We start from the raw sequence: 14485 nt of genomic DNA, 5'->3' as shown, positions 1-14485 counted from the left end.
GAGAGTCGAAGCTGCAGCAACTGGCATGACAGGGCCCTGAGGCCAGTCCAGCTCCCCTTGACATCAAGATGACTGAGTCCTGGACTACCCTGGATGTGGGAGGTAAGTGTCTCAATTTTCTTATTGATACAGGAGCCACTTTTTCTGTCCGTATTCAGCACTCCGGCCCTACCTGTCTTTTTAACGTTCAAGTTGGCATAGAAGGGGAAACAAAAACATGCCAGTCAGACAATGCCCTTAACCGGTAGATAAAAAAGTCAGTTGGTCACTCATGTTTTTCCAGTCCTTCTGTCTTATCCCACTCCATCATTTGGATGAAACTTAATATATAAACAGGGTAGCCAATTTGCTCTTAGCATAGAGGAGTACAGCTTGTTCTCTTCAATATCTGGAGAGCTAAAACTATACACTACTATCCTTTCCAATGTCTGGAAGGAAGTAGATCTACAGGTCTGGGATTGTGATATCCCAGGATGGGCTCTTATAGCCCAACCATTAAAGTGACCTTAACAGACCCAACCAATATGCCCCATAAAAAACAATACCCTCTAAAAAATGAGTCCAAAGCTGGGTTGCAACCACTTAATGACAAGTGTCTGAAACATGGTATTTTAAAGCACTGTTGATCTCCTTATAACACTCCAATTTTACCAGCAAAAAAGCCCAATGGAGACTATCGAATGGTACGAGACTTAAGAGCTATCCACGAGGCAGTAACACCTATTCATCCCATAGTGCCAAATCCATACACTATTCTCACCCACGTCCCTGATGACGCCAACTGGTTTACAGTACTTGACTAAAAGATGCCCTTTTTTGCACCCCACTAAAGAGGGACACAGCCACTATTTCCCTTTGAATGGACCTCACCTTCAAGCCTACATGCTTCTCAGTTAACCTGGACAACCTTGCCACAGGGATTTAAAAACAGTTCTCACCTATGTGGAGCTGTACTCAGCAAACATCTCCATGATACATCCTTGTCTGAAGGGACAATATTTCAATACATAGATGACATTCTGATTTGCAGTCCCACAAAGGAGACATCTGATAAAAATTCTTTAACTTTACTTAGTTTCTTGGCAGATAGAGTGTATTGTTTGTCCCCTAAAAAGGTACATATATCTCTGCAAGAAGTATGATATTTAGTATATGAATTGTCACCAGGTCACCGTATTCTATCTACTGATAGAAAAAAGTCTATATAGCTCTCGAGCCTCCAACTGCAAAAAAAAAAACAAACAAAACAAAAACAAATAAACAAACAAACAAAAACAGCTCCTCCACACTTTTCTTTTTCTAAGTATGACAGGTTTTTGCCACCTATGAATTCCTGGATTTGGACTCTTAGCCTAACCATTGTATGACTCAATGAAAGGCCCAGCTGAGGAACACTTGTTCTGGACTAACATGCACCAGATGGCCTTTCACACATTAAAAGCTAAAGTTCTGTCAGCTCCAGCTTTCGCATTACCTTTCACTCTATACATAGGAGAAAAGCAGAGCCAAGCCTTGGGAGTTCTCACCCAAAAATTAGGAAATGAAACAAGGCCGGTGGGCTATTTTTCAGAGTCATTTAACTATATAGCCCAAGCGTGGCCCACTTATCTCTGAGTGGTGGCTGCCACAGCCCTGCTCATAAAAGGAGCCTCAAAGCTCACAATGGGACAGTCCCTGACTAATGACTTCGCATCAGGTCCAGAGTGTCTTAGAGACCAAAGGCCACCAAAGGATGACAGGAGGCCGCCTTACTAAATACCAGGCTATGCTTTTAGATAAACCGAAGTAATACTTAAAACATGTCAGGCTTTAAACCCAGCTTCTCTGACGCCCGAACCTGACCATCACACCTCTATAGAACATAACTGTTCAGAGATCATTGATCTTGTCTATTTTAGCAGGCCAGACTTAAAAGAATCCCCTATTTAAAATGCAAATGATAATTGGTTTACTGGTGGCAGGAGTTTCATGGATAAGGGAGAAAAAAGGGCTGGATATCCTACAGTTAGTCTGATTAAAACTACTGAGGCAAAACCCCTTCCAATAAATACTTCTGCCCCAAAAGCTGTAGTAGCACTCACCCATGCTCTTCAATTGGCAAGAAGTCTAAAAACTAACATTTATACTGACTCTAAATATGCCTTTCTGGTAGTACATGCTCATGGAGCTATTTGGAAGGAAAGGGGATTGTTATCAAGTCATAACTCTCCAGTCCAATATGGGCCTGATCATGACCCTTCTTGAAGCTGTATATCTCCCTAAGGAGGTAACTGTGACTCACCTCAAAGGGCATCAAAAGGATATGACTTTACAGTGGAAAAAAGAGAGTCTCTTCAATAAATGGTGCTGGGAAAACTGGACAGCTATATGTAGAAGAATGAAATTCGACCATTCTCTTATACCGCACACAAAGATAAATTTGAAATGGATAAAAGACTTCAATATGAGACAGGCATCCATCAGAATCCTAGAGGAGAACATAGGCAGTAACCTCTTTGGTATCAGCCACAACAACTTCTTTCAAGATAAGTCTCCAAAGGCAAAGGAAACAAATGTGAAAATGAACTTTTGGGACTTCATCAAGATCGAAAGCTTCTGCACAGCAAAGGAAACAGTCAACAAAACAAAGAGGCAACCCACGGAATGGGAGAAGATATTTGCAAATGACAGTACAGACAAAAGGTTGATATCCAGGATCTATGAAGAACTTCTCAAACTCAACACACACAAAACAGATAATCATTATCAAAAAATGGGCAGAAGATATGGACACTTCTCCAATGAAGACATACAAATGGCTATCAGACACATGAAAAAATGTTCATCATCACTAGCCATTGGGGAGATTCAAATTAAAACCACATTGAGATACCACCTTACACCACTTAGAATGGCCAAAATTAGCAAGACAGGAAACAACGTGTGTTGGAGAGGATGTGGAGAAAGGGGAACCCTCTTGCACTGTTGGTGGGAATGCAAGTTGGTGCAGCCACTTTGGAGAACAGTGTGGAGATTCCTCAAGAAATTAAAAATAGAGCTTCCCTATGACCCTGCATTTGCACTACTGGGTATTTACCCCAAAGATACAGATGTAGTGAAAAGAACAGCCAACGTTTATAGCCAGCAATGGCCCCCAGGAATGGCCATTGTTGCTATAAACAATGTACCCCAATGTTTATAGCAGCAATGGCAACGGTCTACAAACTGTGGAAAGAACCAGGATGCCCTGCAACGGATGAATAGATAAGGAAGATGTGGTCCATATACACTAAGGAGTATTATGCCTCCATCAGAAAGGATGAATACCCAACTCTTGTAACAACATGGACAGGACTGGAAGAGATCATGCTGAGTGAAATAAATCAAGCAGAGAGAGTCAAGCATCATATGGTTTCAGTTATTTGTGGAGCATAACAAATAACATGGAAGACATGGGGAGATGGAGAGGAGAAGGGAGTTGAGGGAAATTGGAAGGGGAAGTGAACCATGAGAGACTATGGACTCTGAAAAACAATCTGAGGGTTTTGAAGGGGTGGGGGGTGGGAGGTTGGGGGAGCCAGGTGGTGGGTATGATGAGGGCATGGATTGCATGGAGCACTGGGTGTGGTGCAAAAGCAATGAATACTGTTATGCTGAAAAGAAATTAAAAAAAAAAATCTTCTAAAAGAAACAATTCAGCAGACCATGCAGTCAAAGAGGCAGCAAAAGGTAAACAGATATTGAGCCTTACAGCAGACTTAACTCCAGTGGAATCCATAACTCCAGTCTATTCAGACCAACAGATTCACATAGCTCAGGAGTGAGAATATACTAAAACTACACAGGACTGGCCTGTTAAAAATGAAGGAAAATCTTTATACTCAAAAATAGTCAACAGAAGGTAATTCAGGGTCTAAACCTGGTTACTCACTTGAGCAAAGATGTTTAAAAATTCTCAATTAAAAATATATTTGATGGAGTAAATTTAATAGCCACAATAAAACAGGTCTGCCGATCCTGTATTGTCTGTGCCCAAGTAAATCCGGAACGTGCAGCTTGCCCTCCCCCTCTTTTAAAACCAGTCTGAAAGCATGGATCCTAACCAGGAGAGGACTGGCAACTTGATTTCACACAGATGCCACCTTGAAAACGCTGTAACTTTCTATTAGTGTTTGTTGATACCTTCACCAGATGTGTCAATGTCTTTCCATGTAAAACTGAAAGAGCCGTAGAATAACTAAAATTTTGTTGGAGAAATTATTCCTAGATTTGGTTTTCCTCCATCTCTTCAAAGTGACGAAGTGACAATTCCTCCTTTTACCACTCAAATAACTCAACAAATAGCCTGAACCTTAAAAATTAAATATTTCTTGCATTCAGCCTGGTATCCACCATCCTCTGGCAAAGTAGAAAAGGCTAATCATGCTTTAAAATGCTGTCTTTTTAAACTTAGTCTAGAAACCCAGTAAACTTGAGTAACTCTCTTGCCAATAGGATTTTGCACAATAAGAACGGCTTCAAAACAATCTCTAGAACTCAGCCCTTTTGAGTTATTGTACACAAAACCATTTCTTTCTGTGGATCTGTTATTAGATGAAGATTATAATGCTTTATTAAATTATAATGCTTTATTAAATTATTGAATTATTATTTTAAATTATTAAATTTTTGTTAAAATTAATTAAAATGCTTTATTAAATTATTAAATTATTCACTGGAAACTGGTTTAATTAATAAGTTACTCAATGAATATACTAATCATATACTCCCCAAACCTGGTTTAACTATAACCGAAAACCCACCCCATGTAAATCCCGGAGACATGGTTTATTTAAAAAATTGGAAGTCAGACACAGCAGAAAACCTAAATCCAAAATGGAAAGGTCCATATCGGGTCATACTATGTACTCCCACTGCAGTAAAGCTAGAAGGACACTCTTCATGTGTCCATATATCTAAAATAAAACCTATACCTCCTACATAGGAACACAGCAAATTAACACGCTTTCTTACTCCTGTGAACCCATAGAAGACCCAAACTCCTCTTCAAACAAAAGTGACAGTTGTATATGTTCTCTTCATCTTCCTTTCACCTATCTTAACTGACAATTCCTTTCTACAGTGGACGCAGCATTATGCTGACCTACAAAATCAAATGGGTTGTTGGATATGTGGAATTTTGCCTCTGTCAAGTAGGTCTGGGTTACCCTGGTGGGTTTTCCCCTTTACAGGGCACTGAGAGGGACTCTCTACAGGATTGTATTTCAGAAATCATATATGAAGATAGATTGTATCAGGATAAATCTGTAAATAATCAAGATGTTTCTTCCTGGTCCATGATCAGTGAGACATGAAGCTCACCAGGACATAACCAAACTTTTTCATACCCTCAAACTATTAAAGTCCTAACTGACATTAGAAGCCCACAAATTAGTACCAACCAACCAGGGCCTAAGCTACAAAACCCTACTTATTGCTATACTGAGGATGGCATATATCTCATTTGGGATACATATTTGTGGCTCAACCCACTATCAGACAGCTCAGTCAAAAGGCAGTTTTATGCTGGGAGCAAAGGAATCATACATATGCAACTTGGGCAGTTAAGACACGACATCTAGGATGGCTATCATTAGAAATGTGTTCCCAAGGGGCCCCTGGGTGGCTCAGTGGGTTAAAGCCTCTGCCTTCAACTCAGGTTATGATCCCAGGGTCCTGGGATTGAGCCCTGCATCAGGCTTTCTGCTCAGCAGGGAGCCTGCTCCCCCCACCCCCGCCATGCCTGCCTCTCTCTCTGCCTACTTGTGATCTGTCAAATAAATAAATAAAATCTTTTAAAAAAAAAAAAGAAAGAAAGAAATGTGTTCCCGAATAATAGTACTCCAGGCTACTCACTGGTTTGCTACTGATTGGGTAAGGCGATGTGGCCTCAGATGGCCAGCTCCAAATGGAACCCACTGGATCTGTGGAACTAACCTGTGGCCCTGCCTTCCTCCACAGTGGACAGCTCACTGCACCTCAGTGTTATGCCCAGGTTTTTGCGTCTGAGAGATCACCAAGGAGCCAACACCAATGCAATCACACAAGGGTTTATTTAACAAGCTTAAGCTTGGGCCCAAGTATACCCAACACAGTGGAGTAGGGACTTGGATCCCGAAGCTAGTTAAGGCAGGGGTTTTTAATGGGTCATTACAAGAGGCTTGGGGGGCAGGGGAGGAGAAGTTTCAGACTTTTCTGCAGTACGCTGATTGGCTGTTGCCAGGGTGTTGCAGGGTGGGGTACTTTCTTGGAACTAAAGCAGGGTGGGGGTCTCTGGAACTAAAGTAAAGTAGGGGAAAGTTCAGCCCTTAGTCACAGGGGCCTGAGATGGCTGGTGAAGCTAAGATTGCTGTACTTATGCTAAGGCTAAACCTGAGGTGGGATGGCCTTAATTTTTCTCATCATCCACATCAGATTTTGCCTGGATTCATGGATGCATTACTAAAGCCATCACTACTCCAGCTAATCTCCCCAATTTAAAGCAAAGATGGACTCGATCTGTTTTTAAATGGTATGATCACTTAACATCCATTTTTGCTCCATCTGTAGGACTAGAGGATGTCCTCTGACATGTAGAAGCCCTTAATAAATACACCACAAAGATGCCCAGTGATTCATTAAATAGCAGCTCCCTGCTTAATATTGAAGTCCCACTGAAGCACAAGGTATTCCTACAAAATAGAATGGCTTAGACATCTTAACGGCTTAGACACACAGCACAGCACATGTGCAATTATCAAAACAAAATGTTGTGTGTACATCCCAGATTACCACAAAAATGTCACAGGACTAATAAAAATATGAAAGCCCAAATTGGGGATCTACAAAATCCTTCTTTCTCTCTCAGTGATTGGTTAAGTTCCTAGTTTAAGGAGGATTATGGCCAAGGATTAAAGATCTTTTTATTGGACTTCTCATGTTTATGGCATTACTAATCTTAAAGTCCTGCCTTCTTCAGTGTTTCTCTACTTGGTGCCAAGACACGGTTGCTACAATGACTTCATGTCCACAGATAATCCTTACCACTCAGAAAGATACTTCTTTACAGTCAGCCCTGGATTCAGCTGCCTCCATCTTTTGTAACTCCCCTACACATTCCCCAACTGACCAGTGTTGACCTCACTAGGTAGGGACAACTCTAAGGCCCTACCCAGCAGGAAGGAGTTATAGAAAATGATACCTTCCACCTTCAAGATCCTTAAAGATTTAAGGGTGAAAATTGTTCAGGAGGGAAATGATGAGGGAGCAAAAGGCTGGCTTAGGACAAAGCAAAAGCTGACACACCACAACCTCCCAACCTCCCCACTCCCATGTTGGGGTCGATTCCATGTTAAAACATGTTAACCTCCTGGGCCTGCCTGGGCCTACTTAGCCATAGTGACTCCATGTTGCCTAGGTAGACATTTTGTTGTCTAGAAAAGTTACTGCTCTCAGTTCCAGGTAACTGTTACTAAAACACAACACCTAAAACAAGGTAACTGTTACTAAAACACAACACCTAAAACAAGGTAACTGTTACTAAAACACAACACCTAAAACAAGGTATCTGTTACTAAAACACACACCTAAAACAAGGCCAATTCCAGGTAACTATTACTAAAACACATACCTAAAACAAGGCCATTGGTAACCGTTACTAAAACACACAGGTAGGAGACATCCAATCAGCCAAGGCCACATATGCAGATGTCTGCGATTGTGCCCTATAAAAACTAGCCTGTAAGACCAAGGGGCGTCGCTCTCCTCGGAGGCGGCCCTGGCCGGTCAGTCTGACTTCTAATGCTTGGCATAGAATAAAGCTTTACATAACTTTCACTTTGTCTCAGCCTCATTTCCCTGGCCGGTCAGTCTAACTTCTAATGCTTGGCATAGAATAAGGCTTTGCGTAACTTTGTCTCAGTCTCGTTCCTTTGATAACGGACCCAACATATGGGGGCTGGTCCGGGATCAAACGACAAGAACTGAGCCAGCATCAGAATTTCTGGGAAAAGCCTCCGGAGGTAAGATCTCCATATTCTGTGAGATCTGGTCTGTCTGGTTGTGGAGCTCCAGGGTATGGCCCACTGGGGAGAAGCTGGACACAGCCATGCTCCCCAGGGCTGGAGTGGATGTGGAGATGCCCCATCCCTATTCTGGTGGATCGTCTGGGGGTCCGAGCCCCCCTAGGCGGTCATCTGGGTCTGTAGGGGGCCGGGTAACCCCCATCTGTAGGGGGCCGGGAAAGCCCCCACCAGTGGGTGAGGGCCGCTGGGTCTGTGTCTTTGTCTTGTCTTTTTGTTGTCTGTTTTGTTACTCGTTTCTAGGGGACCAAGAAAATCCCCACCGGCGAATGTTTGTAGGGGACTGAGAAAATCTCCACCAGCAGCAGGTTCTGGGTAAGGACTGCTGGGTCTGTGGTTGTCTGTATCTTGTCTTTTTGTTGTCTGTTATGTTGTTTGTAGTGTTTGAAAAAACATGGGACAAGCAGAGAGTAAGGGGACTCTGACTTTCATCTCTCCGTTCCTCCTAATAGATGTGGGACTTCTCCCTTGCTCATTTCTTATGTTAATGGCTATACCTGGAGCCAACTGTGATTGGTCTAACTCGAGACAGAGACTTTAAAGAATATTCCCAAGCAGCTCCCAAAACTCCCTTTGTTTAGGGGAAGTTCCTAGCTTCTCTGGCCCGACCTAGCCCCTCCCCCTTGCTGGCGGGACCTTCTGGCAGCAGTTTGTTTGTTCTGTCTCCTCCTTCTGTTTCTGCACCAGCTTGGGTGCAGCCTGCATAACTGGCTTCTAGACCATCCTTGGTGCTTCCTGCACCATGGCTCCTTCTCTCTTCACTGTCAAGAAACAAAAAGAACACCCCCTGGACCCAACACCCACCCCCTCCAGATCTTCCCACCCGTGTCTCAGGTAAACATTAAAAATGGAGGGGGTCCGGGTGAAACGTAAATCAGTATTTAAACTAAAATAAGTTTGTTGGTTTAATTAAAATAGACATGGCTTTAAAGTTACATCAGTAAATGTGAAACTTCAAAGTTTATTGAAGGTCAAATAAGCTCATGTTGTTTGTTAAAATCTGTTAGCAAAGAAATAACTGAACTGATGATTAATTGTCTGTCTCAAAGTTTTAATGGATAATTGTTAAAATAGCTTTCAAAGTCTTTAGTAACCTGAAACACTGAAGGTTTACTTGGATGACAAATGGAATTAAATTTGTTGGACATCTAGGTCTTAACCAAATGGGATAAAATACTAAAGCATTAATTACTGGAACCAGGTTTATGTTTTTGAGTTCTTACTGCAAAGAAACTAAAAATATTTAAATCTGTTGATAAACATGTTTTGTGCTTAACTGATTCATAAATTTGCCATCTACAGAATTCTGTTGTAACTGTTCACAATTGGTTAATACTTAGCCATCACTAGAGACTAAAGTGTTTCTAAGAATAAAAATTCTACTAACTGTAACTAAGACTGAAGAAAGTGAGGAAAACACCCTATATATAAAAAGTAGGAGATACAAGAAAAGGGAATAAAAATACATTTCATTGAAAACAAAAGGTAATTTTGTCCTAAATGAGATAATTATTTAAAAAAAAAAAGGCTTGGGACAAAACCTAGATGCAAAAAAGTTGTAAAAGCTTTATGAAGAAAAATCTTCAAAAAAAAAATTTTAGGTATGGTCAGGACAGACTAAAATTAAAATGAATTTTAAAATGTAGCACATCAGAATAATAAATCACATAAAACGACTCCATGTATTCTAGATTACCAAAAGAAAAACACCATTAAGGTTTTTATTAAAAGTTTTAATGTTATCTAAAAAAAACCCAGAGAAAAGGCAGTTGACTGATAACTAATAGTAAGTTTAGAAAAATTGTACACACAAAAAAAGAGGGCCTAAGACAGTAAGTAGTTTTGTCTTAAAATAAAAATATCTGGTTGCATCAGAAAATGAAAAGAAATAAAAACTAAACTTGAGGGTATTTTGTAAGTCATAAAAGGCTTGGGGAAAGTGACTTTATTTGTCTTCGTTTATAGGTTTAAAAGAGAACAATGAAATATGTTGGATATTTAACCATATTACATCAGCTTTGATGGATGTATTCACAAGAAAAAAAAAAGACTAAAGCCCTGTGTCATGGCAAATCTATATTGGTCATCCACTCAAGTAAATGTTGACTATTATGTAAACTAAAAAAACACTGGTATAAAAAAATCTGCTTTCTCTGTTCAAAAAACAAATTTTTCTTAGATTAATTGATCTACTGTTAAGGAGAGAATATGAATGGTTTTCTCTTTGCCTGCCCAGAGAAACCAGTTTCTATATTTTGTTTTATCTGTAATCCTATGCAAGCATGTGCTTTAAAACTTAAATTTCAGCAATTGTAAATACATATGGGTAAATGCTATAACTATTATAGAAATTCTATGCATTTCCTAAAGTTTTAACCTTTTGATAAGGTCATCACTTGATATTGTAATTATTGAAATGTTATGTGTCACAGAAGTAACTTGATTTTTTTGCCAGTTAAATTCTGCCTTAAAGAAAATTCATATGGGAGACTTCCAGGACAAATACAGGTCATTGATATGTTGAAATCCTGAAACTGAAATGGATAAAAATTTCCAGAACTAACTAAAACTACATTCAAACTAAACCAGAATTAGTAACATGGGACCTCAATCCCCAGTGAGTGAAGAACTACTGCCCAAAGGAACCCCCTGACTGAAACCCAAACTCTGATAAAGGTAAGGAGAGTCTATGTTTTTACCGCCAGGCTCTGCCGGGAGGCCTCCATATGATTGCAAGGAGACCCATAAGTTTATCTAAAATTAGTGTGGTGACTCAAGATAAGGATGAGTCTCCAGGGGCTTCTCTAGAAAGGCTTATAGAAGCCTATAAAATATATAGCCTGATTGACCCTGAGGCGCCCAAAAATCAGAGGGCAATAAATCTTGCCTTTGCCAGTCAGTCAGCCCCAGACATAAGGGGAAAACTTCAGAAAATTGAAGGATTTAAAGGAAAGAATTTGACTGAGTTAGTGGGAATAGCAGAAAAGGTGTTTAACAACAGAGATACACAAAAAGATAAAAAAAAAACAGACTAAAAATAGTTAAAGTTTGGCATTACATGAGATGGGGAGAAAACAAAGGAAAAGAGGTCAATGGAAAGGAAAAAGGCAGGTTAAAAAATGGTCAGTGGAAAGAAAAGCCTAAGTATAGAAAAAACTGATGAGAAGTCTTAGCTTCAGATCAGTGTACTTACTGCAAGGAAAGAGGACACTGGGCCAAGGAGAGTGCCCCAAAAAGAAGACAGCAATGCTGGCTAGAGACTAAAGGGACCATGGTTCAGATCCCCTCCCCAAACTTTGTGTAAAAACTCAGGTGGAGGGGAAATCAATTGATTTTTTGATGGACATGGGAGCCCAATTTTCATCATTACTAGAGCCTATGAGAAAGCGATCTGAAGAGGAAGTCTGGGAACACGGGGAAAATGGCACAAAAGGACATAAATAAACAACAGAAAAGACCTTAAATTTGGCCTACGGCTGTTCGCATCAGTACTCTCTCCCCTGGGAAGCAAAGGAAGGGATCTCCATAGAACACACCTTTGCTTCCCGTCAAAAGGCCGAAACTGGGGAGTACCGACCCGTTCAGGACTTGCGAGAAGTTAACAAGTGGATTAAAGACATCCACCCGATGGTGCCTAACCCTTATACCTTACTCTCCCTCCTGAGCCCCAAGAGAACCATGTATATTGTGTTAGATCTCAAGAATACAGGAGAGTCTCAGCCCCTCTTTGTTTTTAAGTGGTCGAACCCACAGAAAGTGTTCCAAGGCCAGCTCACCTGGACAAGAACAAACGCCTGAGTGATGCGGTATCAGGCCCTCCTCCTCAACGAACTGAAAGTGACTTTCCGGTCCCCGGCGGTGCTAAATCCAGCCATGTTGCTGCCAGAGGAGCTGACTGACCACAATACTCACTATAACCGCTGAGGACTCTAAGTCATGCTTGCGGGGGACAAGCCACTTATTTAGGCTTTGATCTCCAAGAAGGAGTGTGTTCACTGTCTGAATCCAGGAAACAGGTAACCAACGGATACCCCCGTCCCACCCACACTACTGCGGGGAGGTCCTAACCCAGGTCACAGGAATAAGGCCGGATCTCAGAGACACTCCCCTCCCGGATGTGGAGATGACTTTGTTCACAGACGGGAGTAGCTACATGGCGGGTGAAAAGAGGTATGCGGGGGCTGTGATGGTTTCTCCTGAGCAGGAACTCTGGAAAGCAGCCCTGCCACACATCTCTAGGAACAACAGGTATGTCTTTGCTACTCTCCATATACATGGGGCTATTTATAAAAAAAAGGGGGGGCTTATTAACAGCAAAAAAAAAAAAAAAATTTTAAAAAATTTAAAAACAAAGTAAAAAATACTAGCTCTCCTCCAGACTATTTGGGACTCGAAAGGTGGCCGTTATGCATTGCCTGGGACACCAAAAGAGGACTGATCTGGTTTCAAAAGGAAACTAATTAGCAGATCAAACAGCAAAGCAAGTAGCCAGAAAAATGACTCAAAAACTGGTTACACTCCCGGTTCCAGCCCTACCAGAAAAACCGGATTATTCAGAGGAAGATTTAAAATATTTACAAAAATGGACTAAATTAGGCTATAAAGGAGACTGGGCTAAGACTGGGACAGAAAAGTTAATTCTTCCTCGAAGACTAGGAAAAAAATTAGTAAACCAAATACATCAGGGTACTCATTTAGGGACACGGAAACTTTAAAAAAACTCATGGGCAAGCAATTTCAGGTATCTAAATTAGGGCATATGGCTCAGGATATAGTTAATAGATGTGCTCAATGTCAGGCAGTAAAAGTGGAAAAACTAGGAAAAAAAAAAGAAAGAAAAAGAGGTAGGGAACCAGGAATTTATCGGGAAGTAGATTTTACAGAGATAAAACAGGAAAAATATGGACACAAGTATATGTTAGTTTTTATAGATACATTTTCAGGCTGGGTAGAGGCTTTTTCCACCAAACAAGAAACGGCAGGAATGGTAGCCCAAAAAAAAAAAAAAAAAAAAAAAATCTACTAAAAGAAATAATTCCTAGGTTTGGGCTGCCTCTCGCGATTGGGTCAAACAATGGTCCTGCATTTGTGAGCTTAGTCTCATAGGCATTAGCCAAGGCCATAGGCACTAATTGGAATCTACATTGTGCCTACCGACCCTAGAGTTCTGGACAAGTAGAAAGAATGAGCCGGACTCTTAAAAAAATCCTTGACAGAGTTAATTCTAAAAACTGGCGATGGATGGATGGATCTCCTTCCCTTCGCCCTCCTTAGGGCGCAATGTACACCCTACTTAAACAAGGTTACCCCATTTAAAATAATGTTCGGAAGACCCCCTCCACTCTGCTCATGGCTACAAAAGGTTACCCTAACAAAAATGACTGATCAGTCTGTATTCCAGTCACTACAGGCACTACAGTATGTCTTAAAAAGAGCACATGCAGGAATCCAAGCTGCCTACACTGAGATGGAGACAAAGACGAACAACATCCTTACCACCCCAAAGACTTGGTTTGGATATGCCGCCACCGCGTGAAAAACTTGAAGTCTCATTGAAAGGGACCATTTACTGTCATCCTATAGAGGGCCTGAGGGATTCCAACATCTTGCTACAGAAATAAAATGGACAAAACCTGCGGTTCCCATCCTAATTTCAGCACTAACTGATTCTTTAAAAAGTCAAAGATTGACTAATCTCAAAAGAAAAGGGGGGGATGTTGGGGTCGATTCCATGTTAAAACATGCTAACCTCCTGGGCCTGCCTGGGCCTACTTAGCCATAGTGACTCCATGTTGCCTAGGTAGACATTTTGTTGTCTAGAAAAGTTACTGCTCTCAGTTCCAGGTAACTGTTACTAAAACACAACACCTAAAACAAGGTAACTGTTACTAAAACACAACACCTAAAACAAGGTGACTGTTACTAAAACACACACCTAAAACAAGGCCAATTCCAGGTAACTATTACTAAAACACATACCTAAAACAAGGCCATTGGTAACCGTTACTAAAACACACAGGTAGGAGACATCCAATCAGCCAAGGCCACATATGCAGATGTCTGCGATTGTGCCCTATAAAAACTAGCCTGTAAGACCAAGGGGCGTTGCTCTCTTCGGAGGCGGCCCTGGCTGGTCAGTCTGACTTCTAATGCTTGGCATAGAATAAGGCTTTGCGTAACTTTGTCTCAGTCTCTTTCCTTTGATAACGGACCCAACACCCCACTCCTGGGTGGGACAGGTGTGACATTCTTTAGAAATCTCCCAACTATCTTAATGTTAATACTTCCCTAAGAAGGGAAAAACAATCTTGACAATGGTAAGACCTCTGGTATGCAGTATCCTCTAGGTCTCCTTTAGCATTTCAAAGTTATTGAAACCTACTTTTTGCCTTACCTCCCCCCAACCC

General features: G+C 41.1%; 1 protein-coding gene and 2 long non-coding RNA genes across 4 annotated transcripts in view; 2 read left to right on the top strand and 1 right to left on the bottom strand.

Moving 5' to 3' along the window:
* The window catches only part of LOC122892116 (cationic amino acid transporter 3-like), a 35778-nt gene extending 23851 nt beyond the window's left edge, over positions 1-11927 (bottom strand). Inside the window, exon 1 of one of the 2 annotated variants that reach the window (XR_006381362.1) lies at positions 11855-11927. The gene's annotated coding sequence lies outside the window, so the exon portion shown is untranslated. Of the gene's footprint in view, positions 1-5955; positions 5983-11854 lie in introns of those variants that run through there. The other variant, XM_044228283.1, reaches the window with a different exon arrangement.
* On the top strand, positions 7762-10569 carry LOC122892118. Its single transcript, XR_006381364.1, has 3 exons — positions 7762-7781; positions 8322-8912; positions 10534-10569. It is a non-coding gene; the product is annotated as an uncharacterized LOC122892118 (long non-coding RNA).
* A 313-nt stretch (positions 11928-12240) lies between the features above and the next one.
* LOC122892117 lies at positions 12241-13729 on the top strand. The gene is made up of 2 exons (XR_006381363.1): positions 12241-12326; positions 13489-13729. It is a non-coding gene; the product is annotated as an uncharacterized LOC122892117 (long non-coding RNA).
* Positions 13730-14485: the final 756 nt, after the last annotated feature.

Source organism: Neovison vison, chromosome 12 (genome assembly GCF_020171115.1).
Source record: "Neovison vison isolate M4711 chromosome 12, ASM_NN_V1, whole genome shotgun sequence".
NCBI classification, from domain to species: domain Eukaryota; kingdom Metazoa; phylum Chordata; class Mammalia; order Carnivora; family Mustelidae; genus Neogale; species Neogale vison.
The sequence above is the reverse complement of the archived record's forward strand: the minus strand, read 5'-3'. Positions and strand labels throughout refer to the sequence as shown.